Genomic DNA, 25,324 nt, shown 5'->3' on the forward strand with positions numbered 1-25,324 from the left:
TTGCCTTTGAGTTTTTGTTGTTTCAATATTACAAATGAGATAGCCTGGTTTTCTTTGTCGGCTCAATTATTGAACAACACAGCCACCTGGGTTATTCAAGCTGGTGGTTCAAGGATCCAAAGGTACGAGCTATTAAGATATGATGATCATTGAGTATTCAAGGAGTATTAACTTTTTATACATATTGAATTATCAAATTCATCACCCGGGTTATTTAAACCGGCGATCTAAGGATCAACAAGGACAAGGTGGAGATATGGGCTGTAAATTAGGTGTTTAAGCCCAGTTGGTTCTAAACCGCCTTGCCAGGTTTTTCCCTTGTGTTCACAGGAACAGAGTTCAAACATTGCAGAGACAAGCATTAAACGATGCATAAGAAAGCATTAAACGTTGGCATCTGGAAGCACAGATTCACGTAGAAGTGTTTTATGCGCGATGGCATAAGCAAACATGCGGTGTTTTAAACAGCTAAGCTATTGCAAGGCTTTATAAGCCCGTGAAGATGATCACTGTCCTTCCCTCGCCGGTTCACCATCTTGAGTCTGCTGGAAGTTGGATTTTAACCAATCAAAGCCGTTCATGGTGACAAATTCAGCTTCATGGTCAATCAGGCCGACCGGGTCAATTTCCGGGGCAAATGTATCTTCTCTCACAGGTGGGATCAGATCAGCAACTTTGTATGAAGGAGTGTCCATCTTCTTATTTGCACTATCAAAACCCGGCTGGTATTTGTCCACGTTGGTGTCATCTCCAAGGCTAGTCGCCTGAGGCCGGACTTCACGAATGCAGGCTATAAAGTCATCTTGATCAAAAGAAGACCCGTTCTCCTTCACGATAGGATAGCCCCTTGCAACGTCCGCCGGGTCTAGGTCTGGCACCCAAGCTTTGGAGCGGCTTAGGGCAGTCAGTGCACCGGCTCGCGCACAGGAGCGTTTTACCTCTTGGAATCTAGCAGGAAGGATGGATAGCTTCTTCAGGACATCGCTAAGCCGGTTGGGTCCTTGATTTACCGGAGAGATAGCGGCCTCCTTGATTTACCGGAGAGATAGCGGCCAGAGCCCGTTGTGTACCAATGTACAATTGTTCAACCAAGGTGTATACTGCCTTCAGTTTAATTAACGGGTCTTGGCTCAGATTTTTGCTTCGCGGACTTGTATATATTTTTAACAGAGTCAGTTGGCGGATCATATTCCGGTTTGACAAAAAATATATTCAAGATCAATTCAGACAGCTTACCAAAGATAGCAGCAACCATCTGAGACACCCGGCCCTTCAAATTGTTCAGCTCTGTTGAAATTTCTTTTAGAGCTGTTTCGGCTGTCTCAGCTCGGCGGGTCAGGAGTGTTTTCTCATTTTCCCAAGTTTTCTCTTTAGCAGCAAAGCTGGTCTTCAAAGTCTCCGTTTTAGAAAGGCTCATTTGCAATTTGGAGGTGGAAGATTTGATTTCTGACTCCTGGCTTGGTAGTCGGGTCTTTGCGTCAGTCAATTGGGAGTTCAGTTCAGATAATGCATTATGTGAAACATTCAGATAAGTCAAGATTTGTTTTTAAATTCCAGTATCCAAATTCAAAATTCAAAGTCCCAAGTACTTTATGAATAAACCACTTGGCACTTGGGGGCTAATGTATGCCAAATCAAATTTTTGCGACTCTACCAGCATATTAGAAGTCCCAAGTCCTTTACAAAGTAACATCACTTGGCACTTGGGGGCTAATGTACGCAGTTCAGCAAGGTTATCAAAGATAAACCGGGGTGTTAAGTACTTTACAGATGGTGTTCAATTCTGAAGTACCGATTCATTAATGATTAAATAAACCGGTCCTTGGGGACTATGGGTGAAGTCTTGTTCTACCAATATCAGGTAAAGATTCAGAAGTAAAGGTCTCGGCCTATATTTTAAGTCTACAGGTTATTCCGTTCCTCTCATAATCTACAGACTTGGGGGCTGAAAGAATATTGGTAAACCAGAAACTACATACCTCATACTTCAATTGAAGCTGCTTGACCATCTCAATCTCAGAATCACGACTAGAGTGTACATGACTGAGATAGCCGGATAAGATATCACTGGCATTAAGACGGTCATAGTTGGCAACATCAAGACAAACCTTCCACCTCTCCAAAGCTTCTTGCTTAGCTATGCACCGTGCCAATACTGTCGGGTTCCCCGGTTCAACAAAGCGGCTCCCAGTAATTTGAACATCTTGAACACGGGGAGACGGTGGGTCGGTTGAGCTTGATGGACCAGCTGCAGAAGGGTTAATAGTGGTCTTGACAAGGGATGGCTCTGGAGGATTTGCTTCATGGACAATAGGCAGGTCTTCTGGGGCGATAGTTAATGGAGAAGGAGGCCTAGCCGGCTCAGATGCCAGTACTGGCGGGTCTTCCACTGGTTTTGTTGCCTTCGCTTTCTTGGACTTAGCCTGACCGCTAAAGAAAAATGTTGCAGGATAGTCAGCATTAAGATAACAATTGATCAAACTCGGAAGAAAAGAGGATTTTTAATTACCCAGGAGCAGTCTTGAAAGCCAGAAATTGTGTTTGTGATGAGTCGCCCAAGGAACGAGACACCTCCTGAAAAGGTAAATGAAAGGATTTAAAGGAAATGCAAGGAGCAAGATTCATTAAATCAAAGGTAAGGACAGTAATAAGTAAACCTCGTTCGGACGTTTCCGAGGGGTCTGTTCAGGGACGACAGCCGGCTCATCTTCAATCTCAACTTCACGACGGCTTTCATGCTGCTACTTTTTCAAATGAAAGTTAGGATCCAAGTGAGCTAAGGGGTTAGAAAACCTTACTTTACGGATCACTCGTCAAACTTTGTGTCTTGGTAGTTACCTCTGCTTCGGTTAGTTAAGCCGGAGTATGACGGAGAGAGTCATCCGGGTCTCCACCATATTCATACATCAACTTTCAATGACAGCTTAATGGAATAATCCGCCATGAGATCCAGCAGCGGGTTAGATCGACTCCAGTTAAACCGTTCCCCAACAAACCATTGATTCTTCTCATAGTTGGAATCAGTTTCTTGCGTTCAGCAACAGTAAGTTTGTCTGGTAGGGCGAACTTGGTGTTAAGACGATCGGGGCAGTAACCCGGCAGTGGCTTCTCATTGGCGGGTGAGATGTCCTGATAGTAAAACCAAGTTTGGTTCCAGTCCTTTGGGTGACTTGGTAAAACTATGAGAGGGAAAACTACACCCTGCCGGCGCTGAATTGAGATGCCTCCAAGTTCTAAGCTAAGGCCATTGGTGCACTCGTTTTGCTGGTTCAGATAGAAGTACTCTCTAAATAGTTCCACAGTCGGTTCTTGCTGAAGATATACCTCACAGAGCACCTGGAAGTTACAAATATTGGATATGGAATTGGGCCCAATATCCTGAGGATGGAGTTTGAAGAAGTGAAGAACTTCTCTGAAATTTTTTGAACCGGGCGGTGAGAAGCCCCGGTTCATGTGATCAGTAAAGACGATCACTTCCCTGTCTTTCGGATTGGGTCGTTCTTCTTCGAGGTCAGGAGCACGATAAGACATGATGTTTCTTGAAGGCAGAAATCCAATGAGGAAGAACTCTTTCAGACGCTTCTCAGTTATGGTTGAGGGAACCCAATTGCAGATGGTGGGTGTCTTTGACGGCATGATGAACAAGGGACTGGAAAACAAAAAATAAAGTGCCGGGTCAATTAACAGTTAAAGGTTGAAATTATAAAACAAGTAACGGCGGCTTAACTAAGGGCTAATGACATATAGGGAAAAGAAAGCCGGAATGGTAAGCCGCCATGACTACAGATTTATTCGGAAAGCAGATTCAGCTAAGTGTTGGCATAAACAAGTTTCACCAAGCTATCATTATCATTTTGGATAAAAAGGTCTGTTTCAAAAAGGAAAATATTCTAGACATAAAAACCTAGTACAAATGAGTTTGTCGACTGTAAAGAAGCATCTATACAGGCAAAAGGGATCTACTAATATCAAAAATGAATGCCAAACAACTACCGCGCGAGTTATATCTCTTCTTTGGATCAAAAGAAGTTGCGGAGAAGATCTACAAGATGATCCATGGCGAACAGGTGAAGAACACTGAAGAACTTGCAAACCTAGAACAGATCTAGGTGCGTGAGAGAGAAGAAAACTTACAAGATGCAGGCCTACCGCGAAGAGTCGCCACATTCTCTGGTTGGACTCAAGGTAATGCAGCGGCCAAGCTTGACGACGACGATGAGAGTTGCAGCGGCGGCGGAGCTCGAGCAGCGACGGAGGTTGCGAGAGGAAGAAGATGAGGAAGAAAGGAGAATGGGAAGGACCGGCCACGTGCCTATTTATAAGGGCAGATCGCGAAAATCAAGGAGACCCAATAATAATTATCCAACTGAACAGACGCCTCGATTCTCGAAAGGCATTAAAAATGAAAGATCCGTTGTAAGATGATGTCATGAAGGTTTTTTGTGTTTTCAAAAGATGACGTCACGACGGGTTACAGAAGTTTTCAGACAGAGGATGGATTCCGACTAAGTATTGAAGATTGACAAAGAACAAATTTCAAAGTCAACCTGGGGCCTAATGTTGGGGATATTACTATCAGTTGAGACCCGCCCAGGAGGGGCCGGGTCAGCTTCAATGGCGGGTTACGCAAGAAGCTCAGTAAACATCCAAGTTTGTAGTTTATTAAGTCTTATAGAAGGCCCAAAGGCCTGGGGCTGGCTTGAGGCCCGATATTGTAAGTAAACCGCCATATGTAAGGAAATACTTGTACAGAAAGACATGTAAAGAAAGTCACCGAGCCGGACACGATTATGAGCCGGCCGGGACTCTGTAGGCCACCTGGCGTCAACCCGTGTATATAAGGGGACGACCCGGTGGTGGTTTAGGGCAAGAGACAACCAAGTCGATAACCAAGCCGGCGAGTTGAGCCTCTTGGAAGTCGAAACCTCAGCAATACCAATCCCAACTAGACGTAGGCTTTTACCTTCATCGTAAGGGGCCGAACTAGTATAAAACTCTCTCGTGTCCTTTGTCCCGATTAACCCCTTTAAGCTTCCTAGTGCGATGGCCCTACGACTAAGTCCTTGCTCTAGGACATCTGCCGTGTCAATTCCACGACAAGTACCACTACCTCCCTTCTAGTTTAAAGGGCTCGATTCAAAAAATTTACCTATTCTTAGCAAGATAGTAGAGGCGGTGGAATAGTTTTTGAAGTCTGCAAAAGTACTCAACTAGTGTTGTCGTTCTTCACAAAAAAATGTGTTTACCAATGCATGCATGAACACTAGTTACTCTAACCCCCTCTCTTCTTTAATTCTTGCCACATCAGCATGTTTGCTATTGCCGTGTGCATAATACCAGCTAAGATACCACCATTATGGCCAGCCTTAATCATCGCATGCAATAATTTAGTGCACCTTGAAATATGAACATGTGTGGGGCGTGTATGTTTTTAATGACTTGAGACTATACCTAGCCCGGCATGCAAGATGACTTATTATGCACTGTTCCCCATACCTGCAAGAAGCCCGTTCATCTCCAAATATTTTCCTCTCCATGTGTGGAAACAATATGCCTGCCAAACTCTCGTTCTCCCTCCGGTGGTCCCACCACTCCACCCCGTGTGAAAAAATCTGCATGCATGACTCTCCTCCCCCCACGCTCGTCCAATCCGTTGTGACCAACAATATTTCCACCCCTTCGCTCCGCTATAATTTACTCCAACAAATATGCCCACGTAGCTATTACTTAACTGCAGGTGCATTGGGTCACTGACATATGGGCCCAATAGGGGTCTGGCCCACATGTTAGTGACGCAACTGGACCTGCAGTTAAGTCAGTGCAGCTCAGTCCATATCTTACGTTGGTGTGCCATTGCTCGCTATAAATACTGCGCCTCCCACGACATCGCTATCTCCTCCCCTCACGTTCATGTTCATCGCTATCTCCTCTCCCTCCCTCTCACGTTGATCCTCCAGCGACTCCGGCATGGTGAACGGGTAGCACGTCTCGTACTTGATGTTCTCTGCCAAGGGACAGCAGTGACTGCTGCACGCATCCGTGAGGTGATTCACCATGTCCGCCGGCGAGCCGCAAAACGGCATCGGGCACTTATAGCAGTGGACGAAGGCCTCCTTGGAGGCAACGACCAGGCCATCCATGAAACGGGAGTGGTTGTAGGGGACGTTGCACCAGTTGAATATATGAGCAAGTTACTATGAGATTTAATCCGAATAAGCACAAAATAAATCATGAATTCTACCACGATTTTGAACAGGAAGGACAGAAACACATACGGTGCAACGGGAGCAGCATCGTTGGTGTTTAGGTTGTCCCCCATGTCCAAACACCACGTAGACACGGTCTTTGAGTGCGGTTCGTAGTCGTTCCACGCTCTGGCATTGAAGTTTGTAACTATTTTAGATTAGAATATACTAGTCCTCCGGTGCTAGTAGTAGAGCAGAATCCTACTCTACTATACACAAGCAAGTTAGGGCATAGCACTGTAGGGAGTACCAGAACTGTGATCACTCAAGCAAGTTGTCTGGCATCAACATGACCTTATGCTGCTGGTATGTGTCTCGTAAGTCAAGCGGCATGCTGTAGTCATCATCACCTGTCCACTTCCCGCAGCACATATTCGCTTCTCCATCTTTGTCCGCACATAATCTCGTCCAATCTTCCATCCCCACTAAGGCGCCTCCCCCTCGTCCGAAACCCAAGCACTAATAATGGCAGAACCGAGCAGCGTCCGCCGAAAGAGTGGCTGGAATTCGCTCCCCACAGAGGTAATCAAGCTCATTGTTTCGCGTGTGGACAATCTCAGTACCATGCCGCTCGTCGCGTGCTCGTCGGGGCTGTACCGTTTGCTCAAAGCCCTCGGACCGGAGCTTTTTAAGCCAGCTCCTTGCTTGCTGATGCCGCCTAATATTCAGAAATGGCGTGTCACGCAGCATAACGATCATAGGGTGGCGAGCATCAACCCCCTTGACTGCGATCCGATCCCCGTCAGCCTCAACTACATTAACGGTATGTACTGGGTCGGCATGAACACGTCTTGGATGGTGCTCGTCAATGGTCGCGGCAGCTGGATGCTCGTGGAGGTCTACCACCGGCGATTGATCCCCCTTCCTTCGATTAACACTACACTGCTTTGGCACCGCGGCCCAGAATACTCAGAATCTTACAGTAGCCAACATGATACCAAGTTTGATTTGCTCAAGGTTGTAATCTGCCAAGTGCCCACAAGATCTGTGAATTATAAAGACTTTAGGCTAATTGCGTTCTTCAACCACGGTCTCGCCTATCTGACAGGTCACTGCGGTAAGTGGATAAATCTGCACGTCCATCGCAGGATCATACATCCTCCATGGTTCTCTGATGCCATTGAACACAAGGGCTTCATTTACGTTGTCGACTCCTTCTATGGCTGGACGTATTGTTGGCCTACTCCAGTCATCGCTACAAATGGCTGTTACAGCAGTATGTTGCTTTCCTATGATATCATGATGGCTTGCTTATATTACTGTCAACATTTGCTAAAAAAATATTCATGCTCATAACATGCTATTCTTAAGATTGACTAAATCAAGAGCCCTTTTTTATTTGACTCCAACTTGATATGATGTTGTAGGCCGCCTGGTGTCCCTACCCTTCCTAATCCCAGAACCTTTCAAAGAAAAGCGGCATGGAAGTTGCAGGTGGTTCCTGGCTCGATCAGATGACGGCGAAAGATTGATGATCGTTCGCACGTACTGGACGTGTTGTTTCACGGAATACAATCATAGTCACTGCAAGTTCTTTGAGCAGGATCCCAGCTTCTCCGGGCCTTCAGGAATTTTTGACTGGAGGCTGGTAAGTAGCCTTGGTACACGCTCCCTGTTTGTCGAACTGAATTATCTGATTAACCAGGAGATAACCGACGACAAGGATCATGATGGCAGCGCGGTTTCGTTCACCAGGCAAAACTATGTGTACACAGCGTACCATGCGTCTCTGCATGCACCATACCCTGATATGTGCCGCCATGCTCTGCAGCCCAAAGTAGGAGAGAGGGTCGCAAGTATCAGACTTCGACCTGCTGGCTGGAGTTTCCCCCGTTAGGCACCCATCTGGTTCAAGCCGTCAGCCAATCTCCACAGCTTAATAAATAGTAACGTCTAACTGAGCTAGTTAGTTAGATGCGTACACTTGGTGTAGTAGGATCTTTATTTAGTTTGATGCATACACTTGTTCTTTTTTGGTAGCCCTTTTGTAATGATGGATGATGTTTGGTTTGGAAGAGAGAGCTGCATCTTCACTCTTCTGGCCTGCTTACTGCTTCTGTTGCACCCCAGCCCTGGTTGCTGTTGCTGCTGTTGTTTTCAATGTACAATCAGTAGTATATTTCGTCTGTTGGTTGAATAAATGTGTTGTTAGAACGACAAACACAATGTTTTGGAAGTCGTTACATGGTTCGATCCTTTAGTGCCCCGTACCGTACGTAGCGCATACTATTTTTCGTACGGAACACATTTTCCACTTGTTGATAACATGCAGCCCACTGATGAAGGCCCAATAGAGAAGCCCATAATTAACTGGAAGGGAGGCTCTCACATGAATCCGGCCCAGGTACATGCTCATGGTCCCCTAAACATAAATAAGTAAATAAATAAATAAAGCTAAATGCTCATGCACCAGTTCTTTGGGAAAATAGGTAGCCCAGTATTTCTTTTTGAAGAATACCCAAGCTAGGCCTATTTGTTTTCTCCGAATTACTAGGCTCCAAATCTTTCAAGACGAGGAGGGATGCATTCCGGCCTGGCTTAAGAGTATGGTCAATGTCTTTTAAAAGTAATATCAAAAGGGGTTGAAAATTCCAAAAAAATTATAGCAAATGGGATATAAGTTTCTTTTTTTTGTTTTTGTTCTTCACTGATATCTTATACGTATTTCATTGGATTTAACATGACATAGTACTAATTTATTTTTAAATTTGTTTTACTATGGCTATTAATTTTTGGATTAAGAATATTTCGTCCCCGGGCAAAAATTTCCGAATTTTCAAAATTTCCCACATATTTAGTTAATTTTTTGACCCTGGTACTGACCAGAAAATGGCCAGCAATTCTCAAATTGGAAAATGGGCTGCAATAAATTCCATATGAATTAGAAAATGAGTAAAACTTATAAAAATAATAGCAAATGGGCTGTACACGCCACAGATTTCGAGGCTGACTTGTTTACACAAGGCTTTGTCAGTGAACACATGATTCTAGCAGCAGTGACTGTTGGATGTCCATCCAACGACCGACGTGCTTCTTCAATCTCTGATCTTCCTGCTCCAGCCGCCTAAACTAGTGCAGGCGGGACTGCCTGATCCCTCCTCTTGTGGCCCGCTGTGATGCCACGCAGGCTTCCCCGGCCCACCCTACTCCCTCCGTTGGCCTGGCCGCATGCAATCAACTGCCTCCTTGTTACGCGAAAAAAATGATTTGATAGGTGGGAACCCGATGAATGAGTTCACGCCCGAAGGTGGCCTGATCTTCACGTCGTAGGATCGAATCGAGAGGGATAACTAGCTGCAAGCAGCTGGGATAACTTGCTGCAAGCAGCCGGGATAACTTGCTTTATACCTGCTAAGGTTGGATGCAACCCATACGTTGGGGATGGTTGACCGAAGCTACAAGAACTCCAACCCGCTGTCCGAACAATCGCAGAACCACAAACCGGGACTAATCCACACAAAACGGCCGGAACCGTAGAGCACGAACTAGGGGGAACCAGAGGCTCCTTCTCGTGAATCCGAATGAACTCACAAGAGCAAAGGTAGGAAGATCTCTCAGATCTCTCTAGCAGTCTTGTTGCATAAGCTTGTAGCTGAATGGTTTGACAAAAGGTTTCCTAGAGGATGGGGGAGATAAGGTTTTATAGCAGGGACAACCCCCTTAGCTAGGTGTGAAAATGGTTTCAAAAGTAAACAGGTTTGCATGGCTTTCTTGGGTGAAAAAGCAGTCAACTTTGGGAGTTGTTGCAGAGCTCCTCGGAAATTCGTGAAGTCTTGACAGTCTGGACACCTTCCACGAGAATGACTAGAATTTTTGACTCACAACTCCAAATGATGTGAGGTTTTTTGCATTGGAAAGATAATTTGATGTAGCTTCTGTTGATGTACCCCTATGGCCCCGTCTCTCCATAACATGGGTGTGCCACACCAAAACATGAGAGGTAAAAACTGACAGCATCAGCTTCACTTACAACTTGTTTTCTCCAAACTTGTTGCTCCAAAGCGGTTGCTTCAAGAGCTCATAGGTTGTTGGATTGCTTCCATGTTATACCTAAGTTCAACCAACAACAATGGAGATGAAAGCATAGTTGTGTCATCAAGGTTACAAGGTAAACTTAAGTTAGCGTTCACCAGGTCACTTATTTTTTTGGCGCGACTTCTTGTGATTGGACCTATAATTGTTGGAGACTTGTTGATGGTTGTGGTGTCCTCATCATCCTCTCCCACTTGAAGAGGAGTCGCCCTCGACTATGATGGTCCAAAGTATGGAGAGAGATCGGACACATTGAAAGTTGGACTAACACCATAATCCATCGGAAGGTCAATCTTGTAGGCATTGTCATTGATCTTTGCAAGAACATTGAATGGACCATCTCCACGTGGCTGCAACTTGCATTTGCGTTGATCTGGGAAACGATCATTCCGTAGGTGTACCCACACAAGATCACCTTCTTCAAACAACACCTTCTTTCTTCCCTTGTTTGCTCGTTTTGCATATTGTTCAGTCATCTTCTCAATATTTTCCTTGGTCTTCTCATGAATTTTCTTCATGAAGTCAGCACGCTTACTTGCATCAAGATTGGTTCGCTCCTGCAATGGTAAAGGCAAAAGATCTATGGAAGCAGCAGGTTTGAAACCATAAACAATTTCAAAACGACAAAATTTAGTGGTCGAATGTACTGCCCTGTTGTATGAAAACTCCACATGGGGGAGACATTCTTCCCACATCTTCAAAATTTTCTTTAAAACTACTCTCATGGATAGCGTGCGGTTGACAACATCAGTTTGTCCATCCGTTTGTGGGTGGCATGTAGTGGAAAAGAGAAGCTTTGTCCCTAGCTTTGCCCACAACATTTTCCAAAAATAGCTCAGAAACTTGGTGTCACGATCTGAAACAATAGTGCGTGGTACTCCATGTAGCCGCATGATTTCCCTGAAAAACAAATCAGCAATGTGTGAAGCATCATCGCTCTTATGACACGGGATAAAATGAGCCATCTTGCTAAGCCTATCAACCACCACAAAAACTGAATCACTCCCCCTCTTATTGCGTGGTAATCTAAGAACAAAATCCATAGAAATATCTTCCCAAGGTGTACTAGGAATGGATAAGGGCGTATAAAGTCCATGAGGGTTTAAACGTGACTTAGCTTTGCGGCAAATCTCACAACGTAGTATGTAGTGGTCAACATCACGCCTCACCCTTGGCCAAAAGAAATGGTCAATCAGCACACTCTCAGTTTTCTTTGCTCCAAAATGTCCCATGAGACCACCAGCATGAGCCTCCTGCAAAAGCAACAAACGAACAGAGCAATCTGGGATACACAATTTGTTAGCTCGAAACAAGAATCCATCATGCAAGTGAAACTTTTCCCAACCTTTCCCCTCACTACACCTGGAATGTGGTTCAGCAAAATATGGGTCATTGGCATACAATTCTTTGATGCTTTGCAGCCCAAGAATTTTAGTATCAAGTTGTGAGAGTAAAATATGGCGTCTAGACAAAGCATCAGCAACAACATTATCTTTTCCTTTCTTGTACTTGACAACATAGGGAAAAGATTCTATGAATTCACTCCATTTTGCATGTCTACGGTTCAGTTTTTGTTGACCCCTAAGGTGCTTTAAAGATTCATGGTCGGAATGTATCACAAATTCTTTAGGCCACAAATAATGTTGCCATGTTTCCAAAGATCTCACAAGTGCATATAATTCTTTGTCATAAACTGAATAATTTAGAGTTGGATCTCACTAAAATATGCAATAGGCCTGCCTTCTTGCATTAGTACGCCTCCAATACCAACACCACTTGCATCACATTCAATTTCAAAAGTCTTACCAAAGTTAGGTAGTGCAAGCAATGGTGCAGATGTCAATTTTTCTTTCAGCTCTTGGAAGGCCTTCTCTTGTGCATTTGCCCACTTGAAGGGAACATCTTTCTTGGTTAGCTCATTCATTGGGGCAGCAATGGTGCTGAAGTCCTTCACAAACCGACGGTAGAAACCAGCAAGGCCAAGAAAGCTTCGTACTTGGCTTACATTTTGTGGAGGCATCCACTCACGGATGGCCTTGACCTTCTCCTCATCTACCTCCACACCTTGACCTGAAACAACAAAGCCAAGAAACACAACTTTTTCTATGCAAAATGTGCACTTTTCCTTGTTAGCATATAATTTCTCCTCTCTTAGGACAGCAAGCACACACCGAATGTGTTCAACATGTTCATCTAAAGTTTTGCTATAAATCAGGATGTCATCAAAGTAATCAACCACAAACTTGCCAATGAACATTCTAAGCACATGATTCATTAATCTCATGAAAGTACTAGGTGCATTTGTCAATCCAAATGGCATAACTAACCACTCATACAAACCAGATTTTGTTTTGAAAGCAGTATTCCATTCATCACCCTCTCTCATTCTAATTTGATGGTAGCCACTTCGCAAGTCAATTTTAGAAAAGATGGTGGCGCCACTAAGTTCATCAAGCATATCATCAAGCCTAGGTATGGGGTGCCTATACCTCACGATGATGTTGTTAATAGGCCTACAATCACAACACATTCGGGAAGATCCATCTTTTTTGGCACTAAAAGAACGGGTACAACACAAGGAGAGAGACTTTCCCTTACATAACCTTTGTTTAGTAGGTCTTCAACTTTTCGCTGAATCTCCTTGGTTTCCTCCGGATTTGTGCGGTATGGTGGTCGGTTCGGCAATGGGGCTCCTGGAACCAAATCAATTTGGTGTTCAATGCCTCTTTGTGGTGGCAGCCCTAGTGGTATCTCCTCGGGGAACACATCTTCATACCCCTGCAAAATTTCAGCAACAACACTAGGAGCGGTGGAGGTTAATTCATTAGTAGAAAGAAAATTGTCCTTGTACAAAAGTACAAAGAACACGGAATTGGGTTCTCTCAACTCTCTCATGTCCCTTTTCCTAGTCATCATACCTAATCCCTGTTTTTCCCAGGTCTTGGTCAATTTAAGCTGTGGGGTTTTATTTGGCTTTGGATTCTCTCGCTCACTATGTTGGTGGATGTCGCTCAAGTGTTTCTCGCTCACTCTCTCTCTCTCTTTTTCAGATCATCCATCAATATTTCTTCGGGTGTCAAAGGGAGCAAAGATATGCGCTCTCCCTCGTATTGGAATGAGAGATGATTAGTATGGCCGCTGATTTGCACATCATGATCATACGACCAAGGTCTTCCCAACAGCAATTGGCATGCTTGCATTGGCACCACGTCACATTCCACTTGATCCCGGTACTTCCCAATGGAAAACTGAACGGTGACAATGTTGCTTACTCGAAGTGTACCACAATCATTGAGCCATTGCATCTTATATGGACTTGGGTGCCTTCTTTGTTTCAGTCCCAACTTCTCTACCAAATCTGAACTTGCAATGTTGTTGCAACTGCCATTGTCAACAATAATTCTGCAAACCTTGTCCTTGATGGTGCCATGGGTGTGAAAATATTATGTCGCTGCCCTTTCTCTTCTCTAGCTGCATTAACACTAAGCACACGACGAGAAACAAAGCAATCTCCCATGTCGGCCAGAATATCACAACCACTATTCTCGCCCTCTTCATCCTCATGATCACCCGATGCTCCATTATCTTCATGCTCACTCTCAGATTCCCATTCACCTTGTTCATTCACAAAGAGAAATCTCTTGTTTCGGCATTCAGAAGAAATGTGACCATGCCCTTTGCACTTCCAACACTCAATATCTCGGCTTCGAGATGATGGTACAGCCGTGGGGTTAGAGGTACTTCCAGCAGCAGAAGGAGCATGCTTGTCCACATTCCTAGGGGCTGGTGATGATGCCGATGAAGTCGCTATTCGTCGGGTGGCAGTAGGGTGTGAAGTATGCTGAAACTGAGAACCACCATGAGAGGCACTTTGCTGCAACCTTTTCCATGGTGTGGTGGTGCGGTTATGAGATATCCGTCCATGACCACTCCGCTGCACCTTCCTCTCCGTGCGCTTTTCTTGCTCCAAAATATCTTGTAGAGTGTTATAGGGAAACATCTCCACAAAATCAGAAATTTCATTGTCGAGACCTTGCAAAAATCTTGCCATCTTTGACTCCTCATCTTCATGAATACGAGCACGAACCAACAACAATTCCATCTCTTTATAGTACTCATCCACCGTGCGCGTACCTTGGTTGAGACGCTGCAATCTGTTTCGGAGATCTCTTTGATATTGTGAAGGAACAAACCTTCGCCTCATGGCTTGTTTCATCTCTTGCCAAGTGTCAATGTGATCACGGCCTAGCAGCAGTTGATTTTCTTGTAGTTGATTCCACAGAGTGAGTGCATAACCAGAAAACTCAACACAAGCAAGGTTTACTCTCTTCGGATCTGCAAGGTTATGGATATGAAAAATCTGATCACACTGCTCTTCCCAATCAAAATATGCATCGGGGTCTTCCTTTCCTGTGAACTTGGGGATATGCAACTTGATTCTTGCTATGTCATCTCGACCATCTCGATCACGACGTTCTGCACGACGCCCATCTTCAGCAGCATGACGGTATGGGACACCATCATAATCATCAAAATCATCTCCATGACCACGAGCAACACGTTCATGAGGGTCATAGTAGTGCCCACGAGGACCATGCCCTCGCCCTTGAAGTTGTCCTCCTCGCTGCCCTCCATGAGCAGCAACACCACGCCCATGAGCAGCAGGCACATGTCCATCATGGCTGTTGTTATCATCCTCCAAGTCACCATCCACAGCAGCATGCACGGAATTTTCATCCCCAACTTCCTCAAGTGGGTCAATAGGGTGTTGTCGGTGTCGAACCCTATCGCCACCTGCTAGAGGTCGCTCGAGAAACATCCTTCCAAGGTCTCGAACCATGTTCTGTAATTCCTGAAAATCAGCACGTGTGACCGGGGCATCTTCTTCCCCATGGTTTTCTCCATGAACACTCGAACTAGATCCTGCCATGTTAGTAAGGCCAAAAGTGGAATATGATAATTTTATGGAATCACACAACCTCACCTCTTACTCACCAAAGTTCTTATGAGTTCACATCAGATTGTGCTTCTCCCGGATGTGTTAAAGTGATGGAAAGATAGGGATCAAAGAACTAGCTTCAGTTTTTGGTGGAGCTCGGTGGGGTAAACAAAAAGGGATTTGTGATGAAATCAAGTTGATGCAAACCAAGAAAAATATGTGGATGGATCCGTTGCACCTTTGCACCAAGATTGAAAAACACAACACACAAGCTTCTGAAATTTTTTCTATCAAGCTGAAACTTTTGGATCTTACACAAGACTTTCTTTTTCTCTCTTGACTTTTTTCCACTCTTTTTTTCTCTCTTTTTCCAAAGCACAACAACCAAATCTGAAAGCAATTACGAAGATGAACTTGGTGCAGATCTAAAAGATGAAGAACATGCAAGGTATGCAACAACAAGATATCAGCACCAACAAGGCTTGGATTTATTTTTGGTGGGGCTTTGGACTTCTAGGACAGAAAATATAGCATGAAAAACACTCGATCTAAAGGGGTGATAGCAAGATAAACTTGGATAACAGATCCTACCGTGTCAACGAAGGCTCTAATACCAGATGATAGGTGGGAACCCGATGAACGAATTCACGCCCGAAGGTGGCCCGATCTTCACGTCGTAGGATCGAATTGGGAGGGATAACTAGCTGCAAGCAGTCGGGATAACTAGCTTTATACCTGCTAAGGTTGGATGCAACCCGTACGTTGGGGATGGCTGACCGAAGCTACAAGAACTCCAACCCGCTGTCCGAACAATCGCAGAACCACAAACCGGGACTAATCCACACAAAATGGCCGGAACCGTAGAGCATGAACTAGGGGGAACCAGAGGCTCCTTCTCGCGAATCCGAATGAACTCACAAGAGCAAAGGTAGCAAGATCTCCCGGATCTCTCTAGCAGTCTTGCTGCATAAGCTTGTAGCTGAATGGTTTGACAAAAGGTTTCCTAGAGGATGGGGGAGATGGGGTTTTATAGCAGGGACAACCCCCTTAGCTAGGTGTGAAAATGGTTTCAAAAGTAAGAAGGTTTGCATGGCTTTCTTGGGTGAATAAGCAGTCAACTTTGGGAGTTGTTTTAGAGCTCCTCGGAAATTCGCGGAGTCTTGACAGTCTGGACACCTTCCACGAGAATGACTAGAACTTTTTACTCACAACTCCAAATGATGTGAGGTTTTTTGCATTGGAAAGATAATTTGGTGTATCTTCTGTTGATGTACCCCTATGGCCTCGTCTCTCCATAACATGGGTGTGCCACACCAAAACATGAGAGGTAAAAACTGACAGCATCAGCTTTACTTGCAACTTGTTTTCTCCAAACTTGTTCTTCCAAAGCGGTTGCTTCAAGAGCTCATAGGTTGTTGGATTGCTTCCATGTTATACTTAAGTTCAACCAACAACAATGGAGATGAAAGCATAGTTGCGTCATCAAGGTTAAAAGGTAAACTTAAGTTAGCGTTCACCTAGTCACTTATTTGTTTGGCGTGACTTCTTGTGATTGGACCTATAATTGTTGGAGACTTGTCGATGGTTGTGGTGTCCTCATCATGATTCCTCCCACTGACATCTGGGGCGCACTGGTTGGGAGGCTGACCTGTGATCCTACTAAGTTGACGCGTACGCAGGGCTTGTCAACTTAGTCAACAAACAATTTTAGCAGCAGTAACCATTGGATTTGAATCGAACGATCCTGCTGCTTCTTCAATCGCTGCTCTTCTTGCACCAGCCGCCCAAACTAGCGCCGGGGAGACCGCCTGCTCCTGCCTCCAGTGGCCGGCTGTGCTGCCGTTGAGGCCTCATCGCCCCCTACTACTCCCACCGCTAGCCAGGCCCTGCGGCGACGGCAGCCTCACACCGCAGCCGAACCAGTGAACCCTCGTACTCCTCTCCGCGTGGGCATCCACTATCGTGTCTTCCTCGGCTCCGCGTCGTCCCCTTCCTAGGCCTCGCTGTCGTCCACCGCCTTGGTGCTCTCAGCGCGGCGTGGTCAACGTGGTCAACGACATTCCATCGGAAGAGTACTGTACATGGAGAGGCTGACAGCTGGGTCCACGGCCACAACCCAGTTTTTTTATGATTTGTCAAGTAAGTCGCTTTGTTAGGCCTGTCGGGCTGCAAATCTTTCAAGACGAGGAGAGGTTTCATTCAGCTGGCCGAGAAAATGGCCCATCAGTAATGAGAAATGGGTTGTACATTTTTAAAACACATCAAACCGGCAATTAGTTTCAAATATCTTTTTTTTTCATTTCGAGATTTTAAATTACATTAATTTTTATGCGTGGAGAATTTGTTGGATTTTATATTGATATACATTTATTTTTAAAATCAATTAGAATGTGAGTCGAAATTTCAGGATTAAAAACAGTTCGGGCCGCACCGAAATATGCAAAATTTCGTATAATTTTTTAACCGTGGCCACAATATGGGTTGTAATGCTGACAAAAAGAATATGGGCTCCAAAAAACCCCTAAATAATTAGCAAATGGGCTGTAAATTATTAGAAATAATAGCAGATGGGCTCTATGCTGTTTTCCACAGATTTGAGGCTTTCCTAAAAAAAGGTTGACACACAAGCAGTGACTGTTCGATGGCCATCCAACGGCCGTCGTGCTTCTTCAATCTCTGCTCTTCCTGCTCCAGCCGCTCAAACAAGCGCCGGCGGGACTGCCTGCTCTCTCCTCCCGTGGCCGGTTGCGCTGCCGCGCAGGCCTCACCGCCCACCGTACTCCCACCGCTGGCCTAGCCATCCCTCTACTCACCCACACCTACTGTTATTCTCCGGCGACGGCAGACGAACCAGTAAACCCTCGTACAGTCGTACTCCCCTCTGCGTGGGAAACAACTTCCAAGTCTTCCCTGCCTCCGTGTCGTTCCCTTCTAGGCCTCGCCGTCGTCCACCGCCCGGGTGCTCTCGGCACGGCCTGGTCAACGTGGTCAACAACCGACATGCATCTAAAGTGGACTGTATGTGGAGAGGCCGACAACTGGGTCCATGGCCGCACATAAGGAAATGTCTCCTTATTACGCGCAAAATAATGATTCCCCCACCTGACATCAGGGACCCACCGAAAGGGCTTCTGTATTTCGCGAAAAAAAACGTTACCGCCGCTGACAGCTCGGACCCACCAGCTATATCTTCGCACGCAAGGAAGTGCCTCCTTATTACACAAAAAAGAATGAATACTCCCCCTGTTAGCTGGGACCCAGTATAGTGGCAGGCTGACTTGTGGGCCTACTAAGTTTACGGGGACAGAGGGCTTTGTCAACTTAGTCAATATGCACGATTCTAGCTCCAGTGACCATACGATGTCCATCCAATGGCCGTAGTGCTTCTTCAACCTCTGGTCTTCTTGCTCTAGCCGCCCAAACTAGCGCCGGTCGTGCCTCGTGCTCCTGCCTCCCGTGGCCAGTTGCGATGTGGCGGAGGCCTCACCGCCCCCTACTACTCCCATCGCTGGCCAGGCCATCCCTCTACTCACCCACACCCCCTGTTATTCTGCGGCGACGGCAGCCTCACACCCCAGCGAACCAGTGAACCCTCGTACTCCTCTACGCGTGGGCATCCACTGTCGCGTCTTCCCTGGCTCCGCGTCGTCCCCTTCCTAGGCCTCACCGTCGTCCACCGCCCTGGTTCTCTCGGCGCAGCGTGATCAACGTGGTCAAGGAACGGCTTCCATCAGACGTGGACTGTACGTGGAGAGGCTGACAGCTGGGTCCATGGCCGCAACAAGGAAGTGCCTCCTTATTACGTGCAAAATAATTATTCCTCCACCTGACAGCGGGGACCCAGCGGACGGGCCACCGTATTTCGCGAAAAAACGTTTTCCCCCTGACTGCTGGGACCCACCAGCTACACCTTCGCACGCAAGGAAGTGCGTCCGGGCAAAAAACAAAATGATTCGCCCCCCTGACTGCTGGGACCCACCAGCTACATCTTCGCACGCAAGTAAGTGCCTGACAGTCGGGACCCACCTGGTCGAAGCGTACACAGCGTTGTCATTCTAGTCGCGAACGTGTACGTACATACTGGTCGATGTAGAGGCGCGCACGTGTCGTAGTAGAGGCGCGCACGTGTCGTAGTAGAGGCGCACACGTAGCATGTACACGTACGTACAGCGGCCAGGGTGCAAGAAAGAAAATACGGTCACGTATGTGTACATACGGGCGGGGTCTCGAACGCCTACTCGCGCATACGTACGGCCAGGGCTCGTGTACATGGCTGAGTCGGAATGGAGAAACAGCGTTGTCGTCGTGTTCATGGGGAGGCAACGGAATGCGTCGTGTTCATCGGGAGGCAATGGAATGCGTCGTGTTCATGGGGAGGCAACGAAATGCGTCGTGTTCATTGGGAGGCAACGGAATGCGTCGTGTTCATCTGGAGGCAATGGAACGCGTGGGAGCCAACCGGCTGGGTCGGAACAGAATGCGTGGTCGTGTTCATCGGGAGGGCATGGACGGAACAGGCGATGGAAACGAGGCCTGGCGTACCATAGAACGGAGGAAACGGACCTCCTATGGTCGAAACGGGGGTCCTATTGATCGGGAGGGGTGTGGTGTACCGCAAAACGGAGGAAACGGACCTCCTACGGTCGAAACGAGGGTCCTATTGATCGGGAGGGGTGTGGCGTACCGCAAAACGGACGAAACGGACCTCCTATGGTCGAAACGGGGGTCCTGTTCATCGGGAGGGGTGTGGTGTACCGCAAAACGGAGGAAACGGACCTCCTACGGTCGAAACGAGGGTCCTATTGATCGGGAGGGGTGTGGCGTACCGCAAAACGGACGAAACGGACCTCCTATGGTCGAAACGGGGGTCCTGTTCATCGGGAGGGGTGTGGCGTACCATAAAACGGGACTCCACGGGATACTGTTCATCTCCACCGTCGACCTCCTCCAGTCTCCACGGGCTACCGTCGACCTCCTCCAGCCTCCATGGGCTCCTGTTCATCCAGCCTCCACCGTGCACTACTCCACCGGCTACTGTTCAACCACCCCTCCACCGTCTACTATTCATCCAGCCTTCCACACCACGGGGTCCTGTTCAACCACCCCTCCACGGGCACCCCTCCATCATCTACTGTTCATCCAGCCCTCCATCACACCGCGGGGTGCTGTTCATCCAGAGGCAACGCCGCCGCTCATTGTCCATGCTCACTTTTCATCCAATCGATCGGCTTCAGTTAGCAGCAGTAGCGAAGGAATCGCTCGATCGGGTTCAGTTAACAGCCATCGATCGATCGCTCGGGTTCAGTAACGCGTAGCCTGCAGTGCAATCGCTCGGGTTCAGTTAGAGCCCAACGCCTTGCTCGGGTTCAGTTAGAGCCAACGCCTCACACACACGTGCGTACGTGTACGAGAGAAACGTGCATCGCTCGGCGCCCGACCTCCCACCGTAACCGGGAACTCCCCGAAATTTTCCTCGCCCTCGCTTCTGCCATGGTTTTTTCCGTCATGGATGGCCCAAAGAATGTCATGCAGCTGCGTCTCCGGCCCGCCCAGGATGAAAAGCCCATTTTCTGTCATGATTTTCTGTCATAGAAGTAGGAGCCCACCACATCTATGATGATACCGGGTTTTGTCACAATTATCGTCATAGAAGTGTCATATGTATGACAGGAAAAAAATTCGTTCGGCCCAAAATGTCACGGATGTGTCTTTTTTTGTAGTGATGATTCAAGTTCAAGTTCCAAGAAGGACCTTCACGCCAGTCACTAATCCCATAGAGTTTTCCTTTGATGCACCAACCTGGAGTCTAGGCAAGAGTATGGCAGCTCACATCACCATGGGACGCATTGGAGAAGTTTATCACAAGGAGCTTAAGGATACTATCTATCAATGGGAGATGATCAGCACCAGGAAGGATAGATCAATTGCAGCTTTCACCCAGGAACTAAACCAGCACATTCGACGCCAGGAGAATCAGATTTGCGCAGGCATGATAGATCTGAAGAAGGCAATGACTAGGATCACGGAACTGGAGGAAGAACTCAAGGCTACACGTGAAGATTATGAGGAATAAATCGCCGTACTAGTGGAGAAGAATGACGACCTGATTAAGAAGATCGGAATATTCATGGGAGACCCCGCACCAATAGAAGAAGACAAAGAACCCAAGGAGATTCGCCCGAAGGACTACATCATCATCGACGACACTAACTCCGACCTTAGCGATGATGACTTTGAAGACGAAGGTGGAGCAGACATCATGGAGTCTTCAACCAAGGAATATTTTTAGTAGACCACCACATTAGTAGTAGTATTCCACCATGTAAATAGAGTAGTCCGAGCACTTTTGCGATAGTTCTAGACCGATTGTATGCCGTGCTTGATTGATTGAGTGAAATGATTGTGTTTGTCTCATGTGCATATGGGTAGTGCTTTCTCATTAGACCTCATTCTATTCTAATCTCTCCCCTCTAAACCCATTAGATGCCTCTGAGACGTGACCCCGGATTTTCTCTCCCACCGGAGCTCACTCAGTTGATCCAACAACAGAATACCCTGATGCAGTTGTTAGTTCAGAACCAAGGCAACAATAACAACAACAACAATCCACCACCACCACCACCAGTTGACAACTTAGCCCGTTTTCTGAGGTTGCAGCCACAGGTGTTTTCCAGTAGCACCGAGCCTATAGTAGTAGATGATTGGCTCTGCAAGATTGGAAGGGAGTTAACCACTTCAGGATGTACCGATGCTCAGAAGGTGCGTTTTGCCACACATCAGTTGGATGGACCAGCAGCCTCATGGTGGGAGAATTACACTGTCACCTACCCTATAGCCACGGTAACATGGGACCAGTTTCAGCAAGCTTTCAGTACATCCCATGTGTCAACTAGAGCAATGACTATGAAGAAGCCTGAGTTTTGCAACTTACACCAGGGGAACCATACTGTGGCTCAGTACGCGGATGAGTTTAGCAAGTTGTCCCGCTATGCCCCTGATGATGTGGCCACAGATGCCGCAAAGTAGGAGAAGTTTATGGAAGGGCTGAATGATGAGATGAGCATGCAGTTGATGGTGGCAACATTCAACAACTAGAAGGAGTTGGTAGATAAGGCTCTTATGATGGAAGGGAAGCAACAGCAGATTGAGAACCGTAAGAGGAAGTATGGAAAATGGAGGTATAACTCAGGAGCTCAGCAGAAGCCTCGCCTAACCCCGAACTCTGGAGGACTTGTTCATAACCATGGAGGCCACACCCATAATGGAGGAAGTAACCATAACCATACTGGCCCAATGAATGGGAATGTGAATGGAGCAAGCAACAATCAGAACCGCCCCAATCCAGCCACACCCACCAAGAGAGACCTAAGCCACGTTACTTGTTTCAAGTGCGGGAAGACTGAACACTATGTCGTTGGAGTTGATGGACTCACTTTATCTTCCAAGCCTTCCGTTGTTATTGTATTAGATGGCCTTAAGCCATATTTATTGTGATAAGTTCTCTTTGGAGACATTCGATGTAATAAGTGTGTGATTGCTACTCTGTTATAAATCCTCGAGTACTGTGTGTGTCAGCATTACCGATCTCGGGATGACACTGAAGCACAGAGACTTGACAGTTTGAGGTCGGGTCGCTACAAATACAATACGTGCCTTGCTGCCCCTACTGTCACTGGGAAAGGACACCGCAAGATTGTACCCAAAGCTAAGCACTTCTCCCATTGCAAAAAGATCTATCTAGTAGGCCAAACCAAACTGATAATTCGAAGAGACTTGCAAAGATAACCAATCATACATAAAAGAATTCAGAGAAGATTCAAATACTGTTCATAGATAATCTTGATCATAAACCCACAATTCATCGGTCTCAACAAACACACCGCAAAAAGAAGATTACATCGAATAGATCTCCGCAAGAGAGGGGGAGAACATTGTATTGAGATCCAAAAAGAGAGAAGAAGCCATCTAGCTAATAACTATGGGCCCGAAGGTCTGAGGTAAACTACTCACACTTCATCGGCGGGGCTATGGTGTTGATGTAGAAGCCCTCCGTGATGGATGCCCCCTCCGGCGAAGCTCCGGAACAGGCCCCAAGATGGGATCTCGTGGATACAGAAAGTTACGGCGGTGGAATTAGGGTTTTGGCTCTGTATCTGATCATTTGGGCGTACGTAGGTATATATAGGAGGAAGGAGTACGTCGGTGGAGCAACAGGGGGCCCACGAGGGCGGAGGGCGTGCCTGGGGGGTAGGCGCGCCCCCCTACCTCGTTTCCTCCTCCTTTATTTCTTGACGTAGGGTCCAAGTCTCCTGGATCATGTTCGGTGAGAAAATCACGTTCCCGAAGGTTTCATTCCATTTGGACTCTGTTTGATATTCCTTTTCTTCGAAACCCTAAAATAGGCAAAAAAATAGCAATTCTGGGTTGGGCCTCTGGTTAATAGGTTAGTCCAAAAAATAATATAAAAGTGGATAATAAAGCCCAATAATGTCCAAAATAGTAGATAATATAGCATGGAGCAATCAAAAATTACAGATACGTTGGAGACGTATCAAGCATCCCCAAGCTTAATTCCTGCTCGTCCTCGAGTAGGTAAATGATAAAAACAGAATTTTTGATGCGGAGTGCTACTCGGCATAATTTTAATGTAATTCTTCTTAATTGTGCTATGAATGTTTAGATCCGAAAGATTCAAGATAAAAGTTCATATTGACATAAAAATAATAATACTTCAAGCATACTAACTAAGCAATTATGTCTTCTCAAAATAACATGGCCAAAGAAAGTTCATCCCTACAAAATCATATAGTTTAGTCATGCTCCATTTTCGTCACACAACAATGCTCTCATCATGCACAACCCCGATGACAAGCCAAGCAATTGTTTCATACTTTAGTAATCTCAAACCTATAAACTTTCATGCAATATATGAGCGCGAGCCATGGACATAGCACTATGGGTGGAATAGAATATGATGATGGGGGTTATGTGGAGAAGACAAAAAGGAGAAAGTCTCACATTAACGAGATTGCCATGCAACAGATGCACTAGAGCTATAAATGTATGAAAGCTCAACAAAAGAAACTAAGTGGGTGTGCATCCAACTTGCTTGCTCACGAAGACCTAGGGCACTTGAGGAGGCCCATTGTTGGAATATACAAGCCAAGTTCTATAATGAAAAATTCCAAGTAGTATATGAAAGTGACAAAACAAAAGACTCTCTATCATGAAGATTATGGTGCTACTTTGAAGCACAAGTGTGGCAAAGGATAGTAACATTGTCCCTTCTCTCTTTTTCTCTCTCTTTTTTTGGGCCTTCTCTTTTTTATGGCCTTTCTCTCCTTTTTTAATTCCTCACTTGGGACAATGCTCTAGAAAATGATGATCATCACACTTCTATTTATTTACAACTCAATGATTACAACTCGATGCTAGAACAAAAGATGACTCCATATGAATGCCTCCGGCAGTGTACCAGGATATGCAATGAACCAAGAGTGACATGTATGAAAGAATTATGAACGGTGGCTTTGCCACAAATACTATGTCAACTACATGATCATGCTAAGCAATATGACAATGATGAATGTGTCATGATAAACGGAATGGTGGAAAGTTGCATGGTAATATATCTCGGAATGGCTATGGAAAAGCCATAATAGGTAGGTATGGTGGCTGTTTTGAGCAAGATATAAGGAGGTTTATGTGTGAAAGAGCGTATCATATCACGGGGTTTGGATGCACCGGCGAAGTTTGCACCAGCTCTCAATGTGAGAAAGGGCAATGCACGGTACCGAAGAGGCTAGCAATGATGGAAGGGTGAGAGTGCGTATAATCCATGGACTCAACATTAGTCATAAAGAACTCACATACTTATTGCAAAAATCTACAAGTCATCAAAAACCAAGCACTACGCGCATGCTCCTAAGGGGATAGATTGGTAGGAAAATACCATCTCTCATCCCCGACCGCAACTCATAAGGAGGACAATCAAAGAACACCTCATGTTTCAAATTTTTTACATAATGTTTACCATAAGTTCATTCTACGGGACTTGAAAAATTCAACACAGGTATTTCTCAAATTCACAGCTACTCAACTAGCACGA

The 25,324-nt window shown here is 46.0% G+C and overlaps 1 pseudogene; it reads right to left on the minus strand.

Annotated features, from left to right (window-relative positions):
* Window positions 1–506: 506 nt before the first annotated feature.
* LOC147961151 (uncharacterized) lies at window positions 507–15,207 on the minus strand (annotated as a pseudogene).
* Window positions 15,208–25,324: the final 10,117 nt, after the last annotated feature.

Source organism: Triticum urartu, chromosome 7A, assembly GCF_056163025.1.
Source record: "Triticum urartu cultivar PI428250 chromosome 7A, HENAU_Tu73, whole genome shotgun sequence".
In the NCBI taxonomy this organism is placed as follows: Eukaryota; Viridiplantae; Streptophyta; class Magnoliopsida; order Poales; family Poaceae; genus Triticum; species Triticum urartu.